The following is a 23,166-nucleotide window of genomic DNA, read 5'->3' as shown; positions in this document are numbered from 1 at the left end:
GATATATGACAGCATGTGCCCACAGACTGGTCATCATCAGAGTGTTGTTGTGTGACGGTTCATGTATATACCCACAGGTTATTTTATAAACTGTGACTGGTATGGCAACATAGTTCTGTAGCCTTGAGGAAATTGTTACTGAAATGTGAATTTTAGGTCCAGATGATGCGACTAGCCCTGAGCAGTTCTTGCCACCACATAAAGTAATTTGGTTGGAGTCTTAGCATGACAAGGTAGAGGGGATAAAATGCAATGAAAGCCCCCTTTTGGCGCTCCCCTCAGCCTAGCTGACTTCACATCCTGGACAGCCGACCCTCGTCACCAGCCTAATGCATTTCCCTTGTTAGAACTAGGGAGAATGCACATTTATTGAATCATGACACACTTGATATCATCTCATCTCTTAGTTGACATCTGTATCATTTGAATATGAAAGGGCAAAGTCAATTTGCAGAGTGTTATGTGACAGAATGTGTGGTCCCAACTATCCTTTAACCCATGCTTGAAGCCACCAATTCCACAGAATACTAGCTTCCCTTCCCTTCCTTTTCTAATCACCTTGCTGGTCAGCTAACCTGGATTTTTTTTTTTTTTTTTTTTTTTTTTTTTTTTGTGGGAGGTGGGCAGATACAGTTTATGAAAAGTTTAATGTGAAAATTAAGGAAAAGGGAATCTAAGGGGACTGGAAAATTCTTGAGAACCACCAATATTAAGAATGAAATCAAAATTCAGAATGATGTGTGTATAGTTACAAAGAGATTAGAAATAAATAGCAGTTACACATTTCAGAATTTCAGAGGAGGAATAACAGACTTGGAGGATGTATATGAAATAGTTAAACCAATAAATCAAGGGCTGCTTGGTAAGTGGGTCTTGAAGGCTCCAGGCTACACTTGCCACAGAAAGAGAACAGCTTTTGGGTCACAGGTTAGGGTTGTGCTAATGTCAGGGTTCCAGGTCCTCCTTCCGCATTTTTCCTTTGCCATTTTGATCAAATCCTTTTCAAATTACAGCATGATTTCATTTACATCGGTTTTGTACTCATAGGCACCTCTCGTGTTACCAGAGAATGGTCCTCCCAATTGCTTAGATATTTGTGCATCTTAAAGGCAAAGTTTCTTCCTCTGGATCTTTTTGATACTAACAAATGACAAATTCCCTAGCCCCAGTGCTCTTGGCAATAACCCAGTGAAGGTCCGGCCTTTGTCGCTGTGTGAAATCCCTCCAAGAATATCTCCTCACATGATACTTCTCTCCTAGCCCACCTCCACCAGGGCTAGATTACTCCTACCTCATCACCCCACAGACCCCTGTGACATTTTTGCATGAAGTCATCTCCATTCTCTATGCTGGTTTTACACACCTGCAAATTCTCCATTAATTGTATAACCTACATAACAGCTGTCAGCTCCTCCCTCACTAGCTTCCAGGAGTCTGGTCACCTGCACATCTTGCGCCATATTTGGTTTTACTGGTAGCTTATAGAGAAGGGTCACCTCACACAATGACAGCATCTCAGCCAAGATGCCCCTTTTACACACCTCTTCCCAAGACCCAAGCAGCTCCTCCTGCTGTCAGCGGCCTTCCTCCTCAGACTCTGCCCCTTACCTCCAGGACATTTCCAGCTCCGTGTCCTGGTTAGGCAGAGCTTTCTTCTGCAGACCCTAAGGCTTCCTTCCACCCTGCAGAGAGATCATCAAAGCACCTTCTCAACAAAGGTCTCTTCTTAAATAGAAATTAAATTGAAAACTTTCTTCATTCAGTTCCTCAGATCAGTTCATACCTCTGATTCCCACTGGTTGGCCAATTTCTATTTTGCCCACAGCATCCAACTCTTAACTGGTTCCTTTGCATGATATTCTGTTGCTCCCTCTGCTGCAGCAAATTCTTCCTCGACTTGGGATTTGGGGGCAGCTCTCCATCTCTACTTTTATAGGTCTACCTTAACTTCAACCTGAACTGTCACATACTGCGATACATTCTGTGATAAGATTTATCAGCAGTAAGAACTGTCACTCAAACAAAACAGCAAAGCCACTCTCTAGGGGTGTCATTCTGGGTAACAAAAGAAACTAGGGATTTCATTTAGTTTGCAAAATTAGCCTTGCCTCTCCACCATCACCCAGGTTATCTCTAATGCTCTCCTGGGGGTGGTCTGGTACACTTTTGGATTGCATCCTGGTCATCTTGCTAAATTCTTTAATGACCTCAGAATCAATACCAAATCCTTGACCACTATTCATCCTCTTAGCAAACCCATGATGTGATACTTCTTAACTTTAAGCTGAAGAAAATCCTCTGGAGAGTCTGTTTAAAAAGCAGATTTCCAGGCCCCTTCCCTGTGATTGTGCTTCACTAAACCAGGAACCTGCCTCTTCATCTTGTACACTAAAGTGATTCTTCTGAAGCCAGTATTGGAGGAACGTAATCTTTCCCAAAGTGGCCACTCATTCTGTGGCGGCCCAAGAGACTGTGAGTGATATGTTTTTCATTTACATTTAAAAACTCATATCATAGCAAAAACATGAATTCATAGATGTTACCTAGGAGGCTGGATTAAAATAGTGATTAAAAAGATTATTAGAGTAAATCATAGTGGTGGTAGAACTCATATGGCAAAAACTGTGAAAGCGGCATGTACATGATGAGGTGAGAGTAACAGTGAGTCAATGACTGGGTCTGCTTCTGTGAATATTTGGCATCATTATTTTTTAAGTTCTAGAATATTTCTTTTATATAAAGCTTTTAAAAAATTATAAAATGCTACATTTTCACCATAGAAAAATTTAAAATTTCATAAACAGAGAAAGGAGAAGATGAGTTATTGAGAAACCATCACTGAGAGATGAGCACTTAGATCTTGCATACTGCCTTCCTACCCTCCCTCTCTCGGGCTTGCTCATGCTTGTGTTCTGTCTCTCTGTCTCTCTATTTCCTTTATTCTTCATACTTTTAAAATAGGGAAAATTACTGCACAAACAGATTTGCCACTGTTTTTAATTTTTTTAAGTACTTTGTCATGCCATTAAATGGCCTACAAGAAGATTATTGTAATGGTTTAATAACATTCCAGCATAGGACAGTAGTTAAGAACATGTGCCTGGTTTAACCAGTCTGCCTGGTTTCAAACCCTGGCTCTGCCTTGGGTAGTTTGTTTAACTGTCCTGTGCCTCCATTTCCACATTAGTAATGTGGAAATAGTGGCACCTGACTCACAGAGTCGGAGAAAATGAGATAAAATACTTAGAACCGTGCCTGGCACATAGTAAGTCCTTGAAAAGTTCAGACATTATTATCTCATGTGTATTATCCTATTTAAAGCATTCCTTAATTTTTTGATGTTGTATGTTCTTTAGAATGTTTGTGATTCTATAAGACCTGATCCTAGGGACAGAAAATCCAGGAATAATAATGTAGGTGGAGCAACAGTTTATATACTCACTAATTCCCATGGCCTATTTTAGCTCTGGTTTTTACATTTCTCCTAACACTTTTGTTGTTGTTGTTGTTGTTCAAAATGTTTTCCTATCCTAGGCTGCTAACATCTGGCTCAAACAAATATGGCTAACCTCTCACATAGGAGGTAGGAGGCTCTGTCACTATCGTATATAATTCTTACCGCTTTGATCCTGTGACTATAGGACACAGCCAACATAGGTGGGGATTATTCTCTTAAGTATGATTTGTGGTCTACGTCTTCTCTTTTTTTTACTGCCACCAAAGGAAGTTCTTAGTTTGAAGAAGAAGAGACTTATTACACACAAACTTGGCCCATCTTTAAGACAGTCACTCTCACTTATTCTGCTGAAGAGTTGGATTTGTCTTAATCAATCCTCTAGGTGGAAAGTGAGCTTTAACCTCTCTATTGCACCTTCTTGCCTGTGTATATTTGCTGATTGTGTTGTTTGGACAGTACCTTAGAGTTTCCCTTAATATGAAGACTCCTTTCTGTACACTTGGACCTCCCTGACAGGACTGTTTGTGAGATGCATGGAGAAAATGCCTACACCTTTCTTGAAGAGACCAAACTTCCCACAGAGCTGCAATCCTGCTACAGCAGAGTTCCACCTGGTGATTCTGTTCTGCTTGAGTTGCAGGGATGACCTTGTCACTCTTGCTCACTGGAATCTCCCTCGGGAAACCTTCATCAGAGTGAGTTCTTCCTCCCTTTGGCCTTTTGACCTGTTTGGTCAGAGACCTTGTGCTGAACTTTTGAGTTTTAACCGGCTCAGTAGAGACTTGTATCATATGATTGCCATTTACCTTATTTTCTCTGGTAATTCTCATGTCAGCATTTTGAACTGTTTATTTTCCCTAACGTTCTCAGTGATGGCTACTTCAGGTTGAAGTATTGCATAGGGAATCTTGGTGACTAGCTTAATACTCCATGCAGTCAATGGGAATTCTAGCAAACACCCCTGAGGTTCTGTCAAAAGTTTTGCTCTTTGCAATGTCTTCTGCCACTATCAAGTTTCACTAAGCTCTGCATATAATCTACTTAAAGATATTGGGGCTGCTTTTGCTTTATTGTGCAAGAGAAAACCTTGGTTCTGCATGTTCTGCTATAAGTGGTGACTATGGGAGCGACTGCACAACACAAAGCAAACCTATGTCTGGATGACAGACAGAGGACAATTGTGCAATCTGCACTGGATGGTCCAACATTGCACAAATCTGTATAATAGCAGATTAGGAAGAGCAATACCTAGATCTATAAATATATATTTATTGCCCTCAGCTTTTATTTTGAAAAGTTACAAACTGACAAAGTTTCCAAGTACAATGAACATCCAACACCGTTTATGCAGATTCCCCAATTATTTTGTCATGATTGCTTTCTCTCTCTCATATATATGCTTTTATACATACAAATATAAACGTAAACATCATCATCATCATCATTATTGTTGTTGTTGTTGTTGTTGTTGTTGTTGTTGTTGTTTTGCTGACACTTTACCCCTAAGAGTAAAGACACTCTCTGACATAACTGTAAGGCTGGAAATTTACACTGGTATGGTAACACTGTATTATATAGGCCATACGCATTTCCCCAATTGACTCTTTAGTCTCTTTTAACCTAAATCATTTCTCAGCTTTTCTCTCTTTTGCAACATTGATTTTCATATTTTGTTGATGATATTGTTTTGTTTTACAAACTGTTTCTCAATTTGGATTGGTTTGATTGCCTTCTCATAATGAGATTTGGGCTAACCTGGGACTTGGGAGTTGGAGCAGGAATACTACACAGATGACTTTGTGTGTGGCAAATTAGGGCCCTCGTGATGTCAGCTTGGACCTCATTGGTGGTGCTCATGTTGTCTCTCGGTGAAGGTGGTAGTCACCAGATTTCTCCATAGTTAAAGGTATATTTTCCTTTTGTAGTAAATGAGAATCTATGAGGTGAAACTGTTTGAACATCCCATTCCCCAGTATTCTTACACTCAACTGTTTTAGTACCCACTGATAATTTTTGACTGAATAAGTGTGATTACTATGGCAGTTGTACAATGATACTTTTTTATTTCTTCTACATTTACTAATTTATTTCCTATTTGTATGCTTTCATAGATATTTTTAAAGTTTAGTGTGTTTAGCCAATTCCTGTCATTGTTCATTCTGATGCTTGAATAATTCCAAATTGGGCCAGTGGGGACCCCTTCAAGTTGGCTGATATGCCTTTAAAGACTCTACTTAAAGTCTGAATTTTGGCCAATTGCATTCCAAAGCAAAGGGGATGGGGGTGGGGGGAAGGGTAAAACTCACCAACTCTGATTAACACTGCATGCATTGTTCACTAATTCTTAGAAAAGCCTATAAAATAAGCACTATCTATATTTGAATGAGTTTTTAAAATTCTGTAATTAATATAAAAGCCTTGCTATATAGAAATTACAGCAAAGATGGACATTCAGGATGGAACACTCAAGAATATCAATAGTATATAAATGGAAGCTCACAACAGGGCCAGAACCAACATTTCCTTTATTGACACCTGAGAAAGCCATCTTTGCTTTAGGTCTGTGCACATCTGTGTGTGTTTAACCATTTCTTTAGTGAGGTTTATCCAGAATCACATAGCATATTCTGGGTAGTTAAATACACATAAACTAACTGTTTAGCTAACGTTGTACAGTAGAAACTCTTAACCACTTCTACTGAGCTAACTTGCCAGATTCACAGATGCTCTCCATTCCCTCTGTGAACTGAATTTTGTGACATGCACAACAGGCTGAGCACACGAGGGCAGTAACCACTCTCCAATATGTCCAAGGACTTCTGCTCCCACTTCTGCTGTGGCTCACCAACCGAGCCTGATGTATTTGTTCCCAAGCCTGTTTGGGTTAATTAGAATTCTGATTGTAGTATTTTAATTAATTAAATTAAGCATATTTTAATTAAATATTATGAAAATTGACAAACCAGGATAGCCAAAAAAAGAGTAGTTGTTATTCTGAAAATTAAGTTGAATGCTCTGGAAAATCTTGATAACCCCAAATCACAAAAAAAAAAAAAAAAAAAAAAAAAAAAAAAAAAATTACTGTTACAGTAGTGGTGAACAAAAAATGTTTGAAAGACTACAACAGGAATAATAAAAGCCCCATCAGGTTCTAGATTCAGACTGCCTCAGAAATGTCTGAAACTAGAAATAGATGCATGATAGATGTGATTTATGCAAGAAAATCTTTTAAACACACATCTACACTTGGGGGGGTGAGAAAAGGCCTTTGACTCTACAGCAAAATATTACCAAAGCATGTTTTGTTATTGTGTTTTTTAAGATTTGAGGCTTTAACCAAATTTTTGGATTAATTGACAGTACTGCTTTTGGTCTTATCAGATAAGGGTTTGTACTGTAAAGTGCTCATTCTATAAGGGTTTCAGCCATTCTTAATTAAGGTTTCTGTGTCTTTAAAAAGTTCTCAGTTAAGGAACCATTTTAGGTACTGTTAAAAGTCTATATGTGGACTACAAATCCAACTAACCACTGCAGACTAGCCAAACAGAGCAAACATTCCCCTAGGAAGATGGTGTTTAAACAGGGTTTATGTGTGCTGAACATACACTAGCAGAAAATGCTGTGAGACTTTATATGCTGCCTGTGTATCATGTTATATGGTGCACATTATTAATAGGTTAAAGTTTTCTTTTGAATGTCTGTGTTTCTGAAATGTCTTTCACTTGTTTTGTATCTTGCTAAATATCTACCAGTATTCTTACTTTTCCTAAATTAGAACTTTAAAAAATTATCTGAGAAGATATTATATAATAGTGCAGTATTATAAGGGCAAGGATTCCATGGCCTGTCTGCTGGGTGCACCACCCTTAGCCTTAGACCTTTCCTGTTCTGAGTTCAAGCTTTTTTTTTTAAGCTTCTGGCTGGGATAGCTACTTTACCACCAGTCTAGAACAGGGCAGAACTGATGCTGTTCATATAATAAGTAAAAAAAAAAAAAAAAAATTAAATATTTTTGTTTAATTTATTTTAAATTTTTATTTTAAATTTATACTTAAAAGTATTTGTGGATGATTTTTTTTCTTTCACTTCTAAAAATATTCAGGAGCTCAAATGACACTCAAATAGCCAAGACACAGAGCCCACATTCAGCAGCTAGATTGTCCCTGGGGGAGTGGGAGGAACTTACCCAAATGCCTCCTACCGTGCTCTGCCCTCCAAGTAAATCAGTATTTCAGAACCAATCTCTCCCCCAAGGGCTGGAGAGCCAGCCTCATGATTTAAGCAGGCGACTGTGACTGAGTACAAAAGCATGGGCATCAGAGCGTAAACAGAGCAGTGTCATGTCACATCATGTCACATCGACTTCAGTGGAGCCCCACTGTGGACTGAATCTAGTCCAGACTCCGCAGGCTGACATCTGACGTACAGAGACCCCATGACTGTCACCCACCTTCCAGCTTTTAGTCCCACTACTTCCATGGATACACACCATGTTCCAGCAAAACAGGAAACTATCTTCTCAAATAGGTCCTGTCTTTACCTGAATTGTCTTCCCCACCCAGCTCAAACCAACCTCATCTCTGCCTACTGAAATCCTACCCATCTATCAAGGTTCTAGGTCAATTGTCTCTTTTCCTTGAAGCCTTCCTTGATTTCTCTAAGCCGTGCATCTCTCTCTCCTTTGAACCTTTAGGGCACTGAGCATACAATGTGTCATCTACAATCATTTTTAATTTACCTCCTATGCTTCTTGGGAGGAGGCATTAGGCTTTACTCAGTTTGCATTCCCTGCAGTATGTTGCCAAGTAGGCACCTTGAACACAGAAGGTGTTTAACCTTTAAATAAATGTTTGTTGGCTGTTAGCTGAATTGTATAAGTTCTTGACTACATAACCAATTAGTGCAATGCTGGAAGAGTTTAGGAAAAATTTTTAGGAGGTAAAGGTACATAGATTCAGAATGGAAATATTCTACTATAAACCATGAAATTCTCTGAGCTGAAAAATAACGCTTAAAATTCAGATAGAATTGTTGACTTCCAGAGATGTTTCTTTATGTATGCTATAAATAGATTTAGTGTTTATTCCAAGGCAGTTTTTTATTTATGGAACACTAGGAAAAAATATTATGTTTCTTTTCTTGACACTTTCTTGTCTTCAATATTTTTGACTCAAATTATTAATTTAATTAATTATTAAAATATCAGTAGCCTTCAAAAATGACTTACGACTGTCTACATTTTTTTGGCATTGACTGGTCAAATACACAATCCTAAAGACTGATACTTCAAATAAATACAGGGAACTACTCCTTATAAAGAAGACGTTTCTATAATTTATTATTGATACATTCTATAATGATGTATCTGTTTCCTCCTTGCTTTTCTGCCACAGAGTTGGGTGGCAGGCAGCTGAACAAGTACTAAAGAACTTTCCCGATTAACTTTATTCTGCAGTTCAGGATGAATTGTGACACTGACAGCATTATGGATCACTCAGGATCCTTCCCTCCCCTTTATTTTTTTCTAATACTTTGTTCTCTAGGGGCTGAGGGGCATTTCAAGGTGGGTTCAGTGCATTAAATATGTGTGTGGTCTGACTACAGTTCCAGGATGGTATACACTAATGATCTCATTCCTGATTCTGGTTTCATTTTTATCTCGGTTTGTGCAGTGCACTCAGCTAAACCATGATCAGCCAAACCCATTCCCAATCTCACTCTTTTTGCTTTTTTGCTGAAGGGTTTCTACATGTGTCATGCAATTAGTGTCTCTCTTAGGTTTGGGGGCAAGTTCCCTTAAATGTAGACATCAAGTACAGATTTGGGGCATCTGAAAAAGAAATGAATGGTTTAAGACTACAAAGGAAACAAAGAACAATATTCTCTTGGTTTTGGCATGATAACTGGGCTCCACAGCTTAAAGGCAAAATTGCTGGTCTTGAGTGATAGCAGGAAATGGTTTAGTTACCTCTGTCCAAAATTCTGGCCCCACAATGATCTGTAAAAGAAGATTCTGTCAAACTCAAATACATTTAGAAAAATGACTAGAAGTTCTAAATGATATATAAGAGGTGATCAGTATTTCTTTGGCTGAGTGCTCCTTCATATAAATAAGGGAATGTAGGTCTTAAATCCCTCTCTTTTGTCATCTTAGGGTTTCCAGAGCTCTCATATAATACAGAGGGCTTTCCACTATTCCTTCTGCCTAAAATTTCTCTTTCCACAAATATTCACACGGCTTGCTCTCTCTTCTCCTTCAGGTCTTTGCTCAAATGTTCCCTTCCTTCTCAGTGGGGGGTTATAATATATCGGGTGAAGTGGTCACCCAATTGCAAAGTATGTATCTAGCTTCCTGCCCTGCTTTATTTTCTCTACAGCACGTATCACCACCTGAATGAGTACATACGTATATTTGTTTATAGCCTGTCTCCCTCTTTAAAGCTGCACATGGGCAAGAATTTTTTTATTATTTAGCTCAGTGCTGTATCTTCAGCCCCTAGAAGATGCCTAGAACACAGTAAGTACTCAATAAATATTTGCTAGGTGAAAATGAATGTATTTAGTCTTTTCCCCCACTTTGCTTATTTTCCCCACTCATCTTTTCAAAACATAAATCTGATCATGTTACTCCCATGCTTATAAATTTCCAATTGCTCCCCATTACCTACAGAATACAACTCAAATGCCCCAGCTTGACATATAGAATCCCAGTCCACCTCTCCAGTCTTTCCTCTTAGCACGTAACCACTTGACAGTGTCCAAACCTGCCCTGCTCCCTGTATCTCTACACTTTTGTGCACGTTGTTCTTTTCACTTACAGTGCCCTTCCCATCTTTTTACCTGGGCATCTCTTGATCATTCATCAGGACCCATTCGAAATTTGGGCTCTTCTGGGAAGCTTTCTTTGTCTATCCCAGGCAGAATCAGCCTGTTCCTCATCTGGGCTTCTATTCTTATTACAGTACCAGTGACATGCTGTTACAGTTATTTATGCATTTATATTCTTCTACTAAACTGTGGTATTAGCCTTATCTTTCTTTGTCCTGTTCATTAATAAGATGATACATGTAAAGCTTTGCACAGTAGTTAGAACACAGTCGGTGCATAATCTTTCTTCCTTCCTTTCTTCCTGACAAATTTCCTTTCTTTCCTCAGAACTGAATCTGCTCAAGTTATACATATAAACTCTTCAAAGACTGGAAACATCTTATAATAATCTTTGAACATAGTGAGTTCCATAGAGATTGACACTTTGCAAGATTTTTCAATGGAGTGATGGATGGATGGGTGAATGAGTGGATGGATGGACCATCAGAGGCTAAAGTTCCAGGTCCTTTCCTGAGTCACCTTCCTCCCACCCCCCTGCTTTTTTTTTTTTTTTTTTTGCAATACTACTTTTGGGTATAACTGCTTCATTACCATTCTTTCTCATAGGTATAGTTATCCCCTCATGTGCCCAGTTAGGTGGTTCCACATATTTGGGGGATATAAATGATTAATTGCAGACCCAAGTGATTAACATTGGACACCCAAAGTTCATGTGTAAAAAAAAATAAATAAAAGCTTCATCTGAGGCTAGGCTGAAAACTGGACAAAAAAGTTAAAGTCACTATGTGGAAAGCAGCAGCTCACAATTCTTCAACTTTCAAATGTATTATTCAGTCTTCAGTGAATAAACAATGAGCAAAAAAAACTTAGAGTTGAATGCACTGGAAATTGTTTCATACTTGATTCCGAAAAGGAATTAAAAGGACTTGACATAGAATAGAGCGATTTTATCAAGGCAGAGGACACTGTGGAAGAAAGGTCACAGAATGTAGCTGAATACACAGGGACAGCAATAAATCACGTTAGCAATCAACACACCCAGTATTCTATGCCCACCAGCAGTGGCCTGTGTTTGAAAGAAAAGTGTAAATCCCTCATTCAGCACTAAGTTTTTGCAATCCTATGCTGTAAAAAATCATTTCTTTCCAAGCCCACTCAGGAATCAGAATATGACCTGATAAATAGCCTCATTTTATTCTCGTTATTAAATACATGGGATGGGAAAAGCAACAGCATTCACAGCAGAGGATCAGGTGACAACAGCCTTCTGTTCCAGTGGTTTCCACATGGTAGACTTGTGGCCCCATGGTCCTTGCACCTCCTTAACTCTGGGAATCTCACCCACCACTACTTGACTCACCCAAGCCAGCTCCTGGATGACTCCTACTCCAATGCCTTGAACACTGGACTCACTCTCTCTAACCACAGCATTCTATCTCTCCTCTTCTGCTATTCCTTCCCTCCTGCTGAATCCAACTACTTTAGGACCTCTAAGACCTCATCTTGGAAACGAAATAAGATGTTTGAGACAAAGAATGCCAGTTTTCCTCCAATATTTCCCCTTTTGTCCTCAGAAAAATAGAAACCCAAGTTTTATCAGGGCACATGGCTGCTCACATTAAAAGCTAATTCCCTTGCTTTCCTTGTAGCAAGGTGTGGCCTTATGACTACGTTCTGGCCCAGTCGATGGGAGTAGAAGTCACATGTACATGATTGTTTCCTTAAAAGGAAAGACTGTGCCGTTTTGCTAACTAGAATGTGGACATAGTGGTGGGAGTTGTCCTGAACCATGTGAATGAGGGCAAAGCAACAAGATAAAGAGATCTTGGGCCTCTGATAAAGTCTTACCAGCTCAGACTATAATATAGGAGAGAAATAAGTTTTATTGTCTTTAAGACACTGTTATTTTGTGTTTCTGCAGCAGCCAAACATATAGCCCAATTTGTACAGTCTTTTGCAAGTGACCTGCGCACCAAACGTGTTTCTCTATCGCTGCTTTACAGCTTCTTCCATAACTGTCAATGGTTCTCAACTTTGGTTGGGTGTTATAATCACCTGGGACTTTAAAAAATAAATCTCAATGCCCAGGGCTTACTGAAGATCAATGATATCTTAATTTCTAGGAGAGACTCAAGTATTAAAGTGTTTTGAGGTTTACCAAGTGACTCTAAATGTACAGCCAGGGTTTAGATGGTTTAGATGATCTGCTGGAGTCTTGAGAAGTGAAAGGTTTCATTCCTAGCCTGAAGTTGGAAGAAGGAAAAGAAGAAATAGAAAGTAGATTTAAAAAAGAATGATAATTCCTGATATCTCTTGCTTCAGAACTTGATAGCGCTATCCATTTTCTTGTGTGAAGTTTTGAAAACTCTCAGTTTACCAGCCATATTTTAATACAAGTAGGCAATACATTCCAAACTGTGATTTTCAAATCTTGATTATTTTCATGATTCTGATTTCTTTCATGACAATATAGGGTTTAACCACACAATTAACATCTTGCAGAAAACCACACAGATACAAACAGGGGCACTGGGGAGGAGCAGTAACCAAGCACCCCATTGCCAAAAATAAAAAGGGGAAAGTTTACCCTAAGGAGTGACTTAAGCACTTAGGAGAATTTTTCATTCAATGTTTAAAACACCCAGACCATTTCTCGGTAAGAGAGTAGGTCCTCAGGCTTGAAAGATTTGTAAACAGAGAGAGAAAGAAACTGAAAGGGCAAAAAGTGAATGAGGGGGCCAATAATGAAAAAGATGGAGTGGGAGGGAAGGAGAGAGACAGACAGACAGACTGGCAGAGAAGTAGACGGTTATAGCTGTTGAGGGGACATTAAGTTTCATTTCCCTTGCCACATACCTCTCCCTCCACTCACTCAGCTCCTATAAATGACTTTTCTGATTTACAGGGCAAGGGGGGAAGGGGGGCTATTCATTTCCTATGTATTATTCTATTACTTACTAATATCTGAAACCAGACTGAGCGATGGAATAAGCTGAATGGGAGGAGGGAAGGGAGAAGTTGTAATTGTATAAATTTATTCTTTTGGACTTTGGGGTTTTTTTTGCCAGTGGGTTCATTTTATCTGATATCTTGTATGACAAAAATGCTGTTATAATTTATTAAAATTGTAAGGGAGGAAAAAGCAAGCTTTTTTGTTTTAAGTGCCAAAAGAAAGAAACCCTATGACTGATCACTTTCTAAAATTTAGCAGGGATCCAAAGTCTGAACTAAGACACATTGTCATCACCTTTCTAGGCTGTCCTCAGCTAATGTTCCTTCTGAAACTAATGTTCCTTCTCAGAGAATATTCAGTGGAATCATGAACTGGTGTCTTTGGCTAGATCCAGTGGGAGTTGAAGAGATAGCATTTACAAAAAAGCCATTTGTCACAACTTGGATATAGCTTTAACAAAACAGGGAATGATGTAAAGTTAGCTATCAATGAGATATAACGTGAAAAGAAAGCAAATTGCACAGCCCTCATTTGAGTTAGCAGGTAGAAGTTGGTTCTTAACTATTTTTAATTATATTATCAAAGCCCAGCCTAGGAAACAAATTTTTAAATGCATTAAGAGAAAATGCTGATGGGTTGACAAGAGTTCTACACCTTGTAATTAATCACAGAACTCACACTTAGATGGATTAGAACTTGTTGGCTAAAATTCTAAAATAACCTTTTCAGAAGATGAGTACTTCACAGGAGAGAAAACAACCACTGAGTCATGGAGTAGACATACTTCAAGGAGGCAGAGGCAAATAGCTTTTAGTCTGATATTTTTCTGCTATACTATATAATATTTTATTTGCTGCCTTACTGGACTTTCTTTACCAGAACCTTACAATTCAGGCTATGGTTTTTTAGAACCTCTCTTTTAGAAGGCAAGGACAATATTTATTGTGCATGGGATCTAGTTCATTAGCTAGGTGTATACACACATTCAACAAGTTTTCCAACAGTGTTTCTCTACCACATTTATCCTATTTATTAAAACCCTGATTTTCTTTGGCCACACTGTGCCTAGCCCCAGCAAGTGAACCATGATTGGTCTAAGGCTCTTATGCTACAGCTATAAGCTCCATGCCAGATGTTTGTTTTCTCAGCCTCCCTGGCAGTTAGTGTGGTCATGTGACCCAGTTCTGGCCAATCAGATGTAAGAGTGAATCCCCAGGGGCTTTCTGGGTAATATTTTACTTTCTGACAAAAGGCATAAGTATTTTAAAAGATTTTCTTGGAGTGCTCCTGTTGAGATCTTTATATAAAGAAATGATCCTTGGAGCTGAAACATACATCTTGTGACTGCTTACAAGGCAACAGCTGATAGAAGATGAAGATAATGTCAAAGATGCTGACCCAGAGCCCCAGCACCTCTGAGCCACTAAACAAGCCCTGGGATTGCCTATAACTAGACTCTTGTTAAATAGACTATAAATATCCTTTTGGCTTAAAGTGGATCTTAGATCTTCTGATATTTACAAACAAAAGAATCCCATCAATACAATTCCTTTCCTTTCAGGACATAAGTTTTTAATCACTTTGTCAGGTGATTATAGAAATGATTCTTGTTCACCTTGCCCCTTTGGTTTATTAGTCCAGTTTTATATAAATTTTAAATAATTGGTAACCTCCTCAAGAAAAGAAATAGAGTCTTTCTTTCCATGAAACCAAATAATTATTATTTAAAAAGGCTAACTAGCCTATGGTAATATTAACCATAACCATTCATAGCATTGCAGTCATTTTCAGTCAGGGATTCTGACAGACATGACAAACATTCTTCACTTGAAAGGTTGGTACTACTGGCAATATTGTTTCCATGTTGATTAATGGACATTGTGAATTTATCTTAAAAAAGTAATTTTTTTTTACTGAACTTCACACTTTACAGAGTGCCTTCACAGGTATTAGTTCAGGTGACTCGCACAACAATCTCACAAGGCAGATACTAGTTTTAGCTCTGTTTTACACATAAAGATACGAAGTCTGAGGGAAACTAAGTGACTTACTCCTGCTAATTCAATTAATAACTAGAAAAACTTGGATTTAGATCAAAGCTTACATTCGTTCTGTAAAACTCTACCATGCAGAACAGTCACTTGGACAGATCTGAGGCTCTTGCTTTCAGCCATCAGCCCCAATATTCCCAGATTTCATGATGTATGATTAGTATATTATATTGAACTTTATAGAACTTAAAAATATATAACATAGCTGCCATTCCCATAATAAACTGATAGCCTAATATAAGTTTTGGTAACACTGGCTTAAAACAAATTTTGCAAAGCCCTAAAAGGGCACCAGGGTGATATTTAAGGCATTCCTTCTCCTGGGACTACCATAGTAATTTTTCTTACTGACTATTATTACTAAAGTCACATTAGAATTAATATATAGGGCTATCCAGGGCAAAGACTCTATAGCATTTGTTTTTGTCTAGCTCAGTTCCTCCCACATAGGAAGTACTCCATAATATTTATTAAATCAACAATGAGTTACTGAACTACTCATTCACAGACACAGAAATACTTTCATCTTTTATCTCTTAAGCACATTAGTCTATTGTCTCAAAAACTTGCTTTGGAGACCCAAAGCTCTCTGCGGTTTCAGGAAAGAAACATAATAAGTAGAAGCAAGGTGAAGTTTCTTCACACTTTGTCCTTCCTGAACTGGTGGAATACCCAAAAACAAGAGGAAAGCAATTAGTTTTTTTCAGTAGTAATGGTAGTTTCTAGAAATAGCTTATCCATCTTCCGTTGAGAACTGTCGCTTTTCTAATCACTTTTCTCCTCATGATGGTTTGGTTTAGAAACATTATTGCCAGAGTTTAGTGCACGCCTTTGGTTTTTAATATTGCAACCACGGCACTACAGGTAGTGAAGGAAAACAGCTATATTGAGGAAAGCTATACACTTATTAGAGTGTCAAAAGAGTGAAATTAAAGCTCAGAAAATCTTAATTTTCTGTGAAAGTTAAAAAAATCTTAAGGGAAATCCATGTTCCTGGTATTTTTGAAACGTGCTTCCATTTTCATGGATCTTAATTGCTCTAATAAAGGAAAGAAGCTCATAACTGGAATCCAAAATGTTTGTGAATTATCACCATGCAAACTTAGTTTATTCTATTGGGGAAAACAACCATTTCAAGAAATATTCATGCTTGGGTTTTATTTTTTAACAGTCTGTTCAAATTTATTTTGGTAATCAAATACATTTTAGGATTAAGGACGGATGAAATGATCAATGAAAAATTTCAGGCATTAAACAGTCTGAATTAAACTTCAAAATATCAGTTAACTAGGCATCCAGAAAGCCCACAGAAACTAAAATATCTGCCAATCCATGACCCCAAGAAAACATGGTCACCATAATGTTAGAAAGGGGATCCTTACAATGAATCGTAGTATGCAAAAAAACTTAGGAAAATGTATGCTGTTATCAATTTGATATCAATCAACACTTATATTCCTAGGGAAGAAATTCTTGAGAAGGAATAGGGCTGTGAAAATTTCCTGCTACATAGTAATATGAATCTGATCAGTTTCTAGGCATTTATACACAACAACATATCAGGCCCCCACTGGGCGAGTGCTAGGTAGTTTGTAGAAACCTAAACTTGCTTGTTTTTTGAATTTCATCTCATGGCCTCTATTTTATTCCTATTCATTTTGAAATAGCTAGGTAGTATGCTGGCAAAATCAAGGAGAAGCCTGCTGATTGTGAAGATAGCAAAAGAGGATTTTATTCAGTTTGAACTGCATCTTTATTTGGAGGAACATTTCTGATGCATTTACTCAAAGCACTAACTTAAATAAAACTACATGAAATGCATATAATTTAGAACTTTACTCTAGTATTGAATATTAGTACTCAATTAGCTACAGGGAAAAAATTCAATTACCATTTGGATGAATAAGGCGTGGTTAGCAATTTTTAAAAATATTTACAATTTGAACTAATTTTTAAGTAGAACCACAATATGTAAAACACTCAAAAGTAGTGGGTTGTAAATGAGGAAAGTGAGAAACAATTAACACTCTCTTTTTAAGGTAGTCCTAACATGCCTCCAGAGACCCCTCAAGCTCCCAGATGGACAGCTTGAAAATCACTGGAAAGGTAACTTGACTCTGCTCGAAACCAGGCTCCAGATCTAGCTTGATCACTAGAGCTGTACGACTTTGGAAAAGTGATTTTGCCCCCTTGGTCCTCAGTTCCCTCACTAATAGAATGAATGGTCTCTAAGAATTCTTCTAGTGCCAATATTTTATTCTGATTTCTAAATATAACTATTCACATTAAGACTTTGCAAAGAAATCTATTGGGAGTAAAATATGAAGAAAAGCACTCATGGTTTACATTAGCATTAAAAGGATGTTGTTTTGAAATATGATGTACTTATTTACTCTTGGAAAAAAACAATAAAAACCCATTCAAACCCTCAGGGTCACATTTCTTCATCCACAATCTTTGTATTCTATCTCCAACTTAAACCATAGCACATCGCTACACATCAGAGGGAATATTTGTTACCTCACATGTCTGCAGCCCTCAATATTTTAAGGCCTTTAAGATTACATATGTAATATTTTCCATTTTATTGGCAGGCATCTCATTTTTACCTGGAAAAATTGCCATTATTATTCTATATGAATAATATATGATTTGGTCAGTGTTATTTGTTTGGTTAGATTACAATAGAGTTAAATACATATTTTTATTTTAAAAAGTGTACACTACCCTTACAGCATTCTTTACAAGTTGATTTTTTTGTTTCCCTGCACAGCTGTTCTATATTATTCAAGTGTGTTGTACAGTATTTGGCATATAAATAAATATTCAGGTACACCTGGTATAACTAGAAACCCTGTAGGTGTTGAGGAAGTTGTTAGGGCAATGCTAAAGTGATTGCCCAGGCTGGGCAGAGAATGAATATAGTTGTAAGCAGTTGGTGGACTAGATGAGGAGGAAGGAAAGTGTCAAGGGGTTTTACATCCACATGTTGTTCAGGAGCAGTGAGAAGATTGGAAGTGACGGTCAAAGGAGAAAAACCAAAAGTCTAGATCTCAGAGGCAGGTAAGAGCTGAGCTGTGAGTTCCAGGTCCAGACATGCAGGTGTATCATTGAAGGAGGGTGAAGGAAAGGATGTCTGAAGTCCAGAAAAGGTAAATTCTGTAAGCTGAATATTTGTGTGTCCTTCCCTACCAAATATCATATGTTGAAATCCTGATGCCCAGTGTGATAGTATTAGGAGGTGGGGCCTTTGGGAGATGATTAGGTCACGAGATCAGAGCCTTTTGGATTGAATAAGATTAGTGTCCTTACAAAAGAGGCCTGAGATCCCTTCTGTTCCCACATGTGAGGATACAGTAAAGGCTTCAGCTCTGAGTCAGGAAGAGAGCTCCTATCGGGCCATGCCCTCTGATCTTGGACTTCCCAGCCTCCAGAACTGTGAGAAATAAATCTCTGTTGTTTAGAAGCCACCCTGTCTGTGGTATTTTGATATAGTAGCTTGAACAGACTAAGATAATGAGTCTAAAGGTGTCATAAATCATCAGATAGAACCTAAAATGGGTAAGGCAGAGTCCACACATAAACGCATTGCTTCACATGATTGTTCCCACAGCATCTAAACTGTTTAAGCACAGTCCAAGTGGCCACCAATAGGATGGGATTCCCACGTCATGTGGGAGGTTGATGGTATAATTTCCATAGCTCCTTCTTACTCCTTAAATCTGTTATTTCCACCAGAAAAAATATTAAAGTTAATTTGATTTTGCACAAGGCATAAGCATTTATAATTAGGAGTCAAAATGATTCAGGGTGTGTTTGGTAATAACCTACAGAGATGAATGAACAAATTTTAAAATGGTAGAACTTTAAAGATCACAAGGTCCTGCTTGCTCCTTACACAAAGGAGAAAACAGGCCCAGGAAGAGCATGTGATTTGCTTAAGGTTATAAGACAAGTTTGACGACTCTGGACTCTAGATGAATCCTTTTTTCCACTGTACTGTGCTGCTTTTAAGCCATTTTAATTTTGTGCTGATCTGCGAATTGGAGATAATAGATACCATTAGCTGTCCAGATCTGTGTGAACAAAGAGAACTGCAGATTTGAAACAACGGTGCAGATAATGCTATTTCCTAAGATGCTAAAAATGTTTTAATGAAAATATCCAGATAATTGAAAACTGACTTATTTTATTTTTTGAAATAATTACCTTATTCACCATTTCACTTTACTAAATGCTCAATAAATGGAGATACTGGTCTTATCTCTATGAGGTTCCCACAACAAATGATTCACTAGAGAAGAGTACAAAAAAAGAGAAAAGTGATCAAACTGCACATCACCAATAATGAAACTACTTTCTCATGCTCTGCACTGAGAAGGAAACATCTCTGATGTGGTATTCTTCCCAAAAATGCTTAACTTAAATCCCACCATAAGGCAACAATCAGATATACATTGTGGGACACTTAACAAAATGATGGGTCTGGATTCTTCAGAAATATCAATGTCATGAAAGTTTTTTTAAGAAGTGGAAGGACAAGGGGAAGAAGGGTATAGCTCAGCGGTAGAGCACATGCTTAGTATGCACAAGGTCCTGGGTTCAATCTCCAGTACCTCCATCAAATAAATAAATAAACCTAATTACCCCCTACCAAACTTAAAGATAAAAATAAAATATTTGGACAAAAAAAAAGACTGCAAAAAAAAAAAAAAAAAACTAGAAGAAGAAGTGGAGGGATTGTTTTAGATAAAAGAAGACTGAAGAGACGTAACTAAATGCAATGCATGCTTCTTGATAAGATCCAGGTGAGAAAAAAAGCTAAATCAGATCTGGGACAATTAAGGAAATTTGAATATAGATTATATATCAGGTAATTTCATTGTATTAATGCTAAACTCCTTGATTATGACAATGATATTGTGGCTGTGTAGGGGAATGCCTTTATTCTTAGGAGATACAAGCTGAAGGTGGTGATGTCTACAACTTGTTTTCAGACTGTTCAGTCATAAGAAAAAAGTGGTGCGTTCATGTTGGGGAGAGGTATAAGAGAAGGGAGAGAGAGCATATATGGCAAAATGTTAATAATTGGTGATTCTAGGTGAAAGGTAAAATGAGTTTTTCATTATACTTAAAATTTTTCAAAATAAAAAATGAGGAAAAGTTGACAGTTCTGTGAGTTGTTTCCTGCCAAACAAAATGTACAGTAGGAAATAAATAAAATGGGAAATTTATACCTTGTCCAGTAAATTATTACTTGCCCTGGGCAAAGCATCTATTAACAGCCTGTTATGAAGCACTTGATAACACTTGAATGAAATGCTAAATAAATGACAGATCTAGTTGTATGTGTTTCCTAAGGGAGTCTCTCTCCAGTTATTTAGGAGTTCAACTTTAGTAGTCATGCATTTCAGAAATTATGTACATGAGATTATTCAGGTTCTAGAATTGCAAAACACCAACGCTCCATAGTCACTACTAATCAGAGGTGATGAATATGGCTTTTTCTTTCCTATTTCAGAATCCCACCATCCCCATGTAGATCTACGTTTAGCATATAGCACATATTTTCCCCCAAAACTCTAGAGTTTCCCCCCTCTAACTAGAGAAAGAGTAATCTAGCAGCTATCAGGCAATGCTATGTGTGTGTGTGTGTATGTGTCCCCTAAACAAAGGAAGGGTTTCTAACACACTTGGTGTGTAGCAGGGGCTAGGAACTCACAGGGGAAGTTTCCCAGAGAATGTGATACCTGCTGAGCTAGTGGAAGGTAGAGAGGGTAAGATGATTTTGCAAAAAGTGGGAGCAGAATGAACAAAAGCAGCTGCTGGCTAATCAGTTTATCCAAAATATAAAACAAGATTTAATGTGCCCAGAGTGTCTGCAGGGTTCCCCCCCCATTCCATAATTCCTGTTGTTTTGCCTTTGTTCGTTGACAACAATCTAATGACTGTTTCTCTCATATATGAGTCAAACATTTCTGTGCAAATAACTAACTAAATATTTGAGTTATTCTCTAACAAGAATTATCATGATTGGTTTAGAATAGACAAATCAAGACTCATCCTCTGGAGCCAGGACAGAGACTGATGCCAGTTTTCCCTCAAGCACATATCTTTACAGAATCATGTGGATACCTGAGCAAAACTGGAATTCTGTTAGCAGGGAAGAAGGCAGGGAGAATGTTTGTCGGGCATGTGGCCCTCAGTGTCTGCTACATGGAGGAAATCTACTCGATAATATTCTGGAAGACTCAACAAGGGGGTGGGTCGGGTCAGATCAGGTCAGGTGCAGGTCAGAAGGCAAAAATGGTCATCATGACTGTGGGCTTGCACCTCTGGGAGACTGTGGACTGTAAACTGAGTTGGAGAGTATAGCAGGAAAAGCAGATTTGGGAGCAAGATAATAAAGTTCTGTTTTTATTAAATTGAATTTGAGATGTCCTTGGAACATCAAGGTGTAAATACACAGCAAATATTTGAAGTTCCAGGTAGAACACTGGATTGGTATATATAGAGTGTCATCCGCATGTAGCCAAAATAAAAGCTATGCAATTGTTAGATCACCCAAGGAGAATGTAGTATGAGCAAAACAATGGACAGAAGAGGAATCTACAAGGGAGACAGAGAAGAGAGGCTTCAGGGGGGACTGAGAGAGAGCTGTCTCATCTTGGAACCTAGAGAGAGAGCTTGAGAAGTGAAGTGAGAGACATTGTCAAAAATAAAAGAGAGGTCCATTTACATATGGTCTAAAGATATCTTTTACAGTCATGTTTCTAAGTTCTTAGGAAAGTTTCAGATTGGCTTACATTGGGTCAAATGCCTACCAGTGAACCAATCATTATGGCCAAGAGGATATGGTCATCCACCCACACCACAGACATGAGAATGGTGAATTAGGGGTGGAAGTTCACCAGAATACAAGGGGAATGGATGCTGAGCAAGCAACAAGAGATGTCCACTGCTAAGATAACTTGCTGATGGCAAAGGTATTGACAGTTGAGTAGAAGACTTGTGAGGAGTAGATAATTGGAATGGTCCTCAAAAAATATATGGGAGCTTAACTTTGTCAAGTAAGAAGACTGACAGGTAGAGACACTTAGGATCTGCCTGAGGTTGTCTAAGTCAGCAAGGACAAGACTTCATCCAATGGTGCTTGACTACTCAGAGATAAATAAAAACAGTAATACTATGTACGTGTGAGGGATTGCTTTAAAGGATGCATGTACTGACTCACTTAATCTTCATAACAACTCCATGGGAGTGATGTAGGGATCAAACTGTGTGTGAGGGGATCAACCCTTTGTGAAGCTCAGGATGGAAGTGGAGCTGAAGGGAGGCCTGTGGGGCTCTGAGAGTCTCTGTGAGATTGGCTGGGGTTGAGAGTGAGACTTGGAAAAACAGGAGGTTGTACTCAGAGAGGAAGCTACTGGAGTTTGAGATTTTAGGGGGATTTCAGATTCATTTCTGCCTGACTTTCATTCCTATCTTTAATATCCAAAAGTAGTCTTCTTTGTTTAGCTTTTGGGGTTTTTTTGTTTTTTTGGTTTTTTTTTGGAGGGGAGGGAGGTAACTAGGTTTATTTAGTTAGTTATTTTAACTAAATAGAGGTACTGGGGATTGAACCTAGGACCTCATGCATGGTAAGCATGCACTCTAACCACTGTACTTTATCCTCCCCCCTCAAAAATAGTCTTAAGTCATCTAGACCAGAGTGTCTGCTTGAGTCCTAGCTTTAGATGAGTGATCCTGAACAAGAAATTTAAATTATCTGAGGCTCCTATTTCTTTATCTATAAACTAAAGATGATAAATGCCTACCTCATACATTGTGTGAAAATCAGGTGAACTGATGAACATAAGACGCCTTCATTGTGCTAT

Source organism: Camelus bactrianus, chromosome 3 (assembly GCF_048773025.1).
Source record: "Camelus bactrianus isolate YW-2024 breed Bactrian camel chromosome 3, ASM4877302v1, whole genome shotgun sequence".
Classification (NCBI taxonomy): domain Eukaryota; kingdom Metazoa; phylum Chordata; class Mammalia; order Artiodactyla; family Camelidae; genus Camelus; species Camelus bactrianus.
This window is presented reverse-complemented; position numbering follows the sequence as displayed.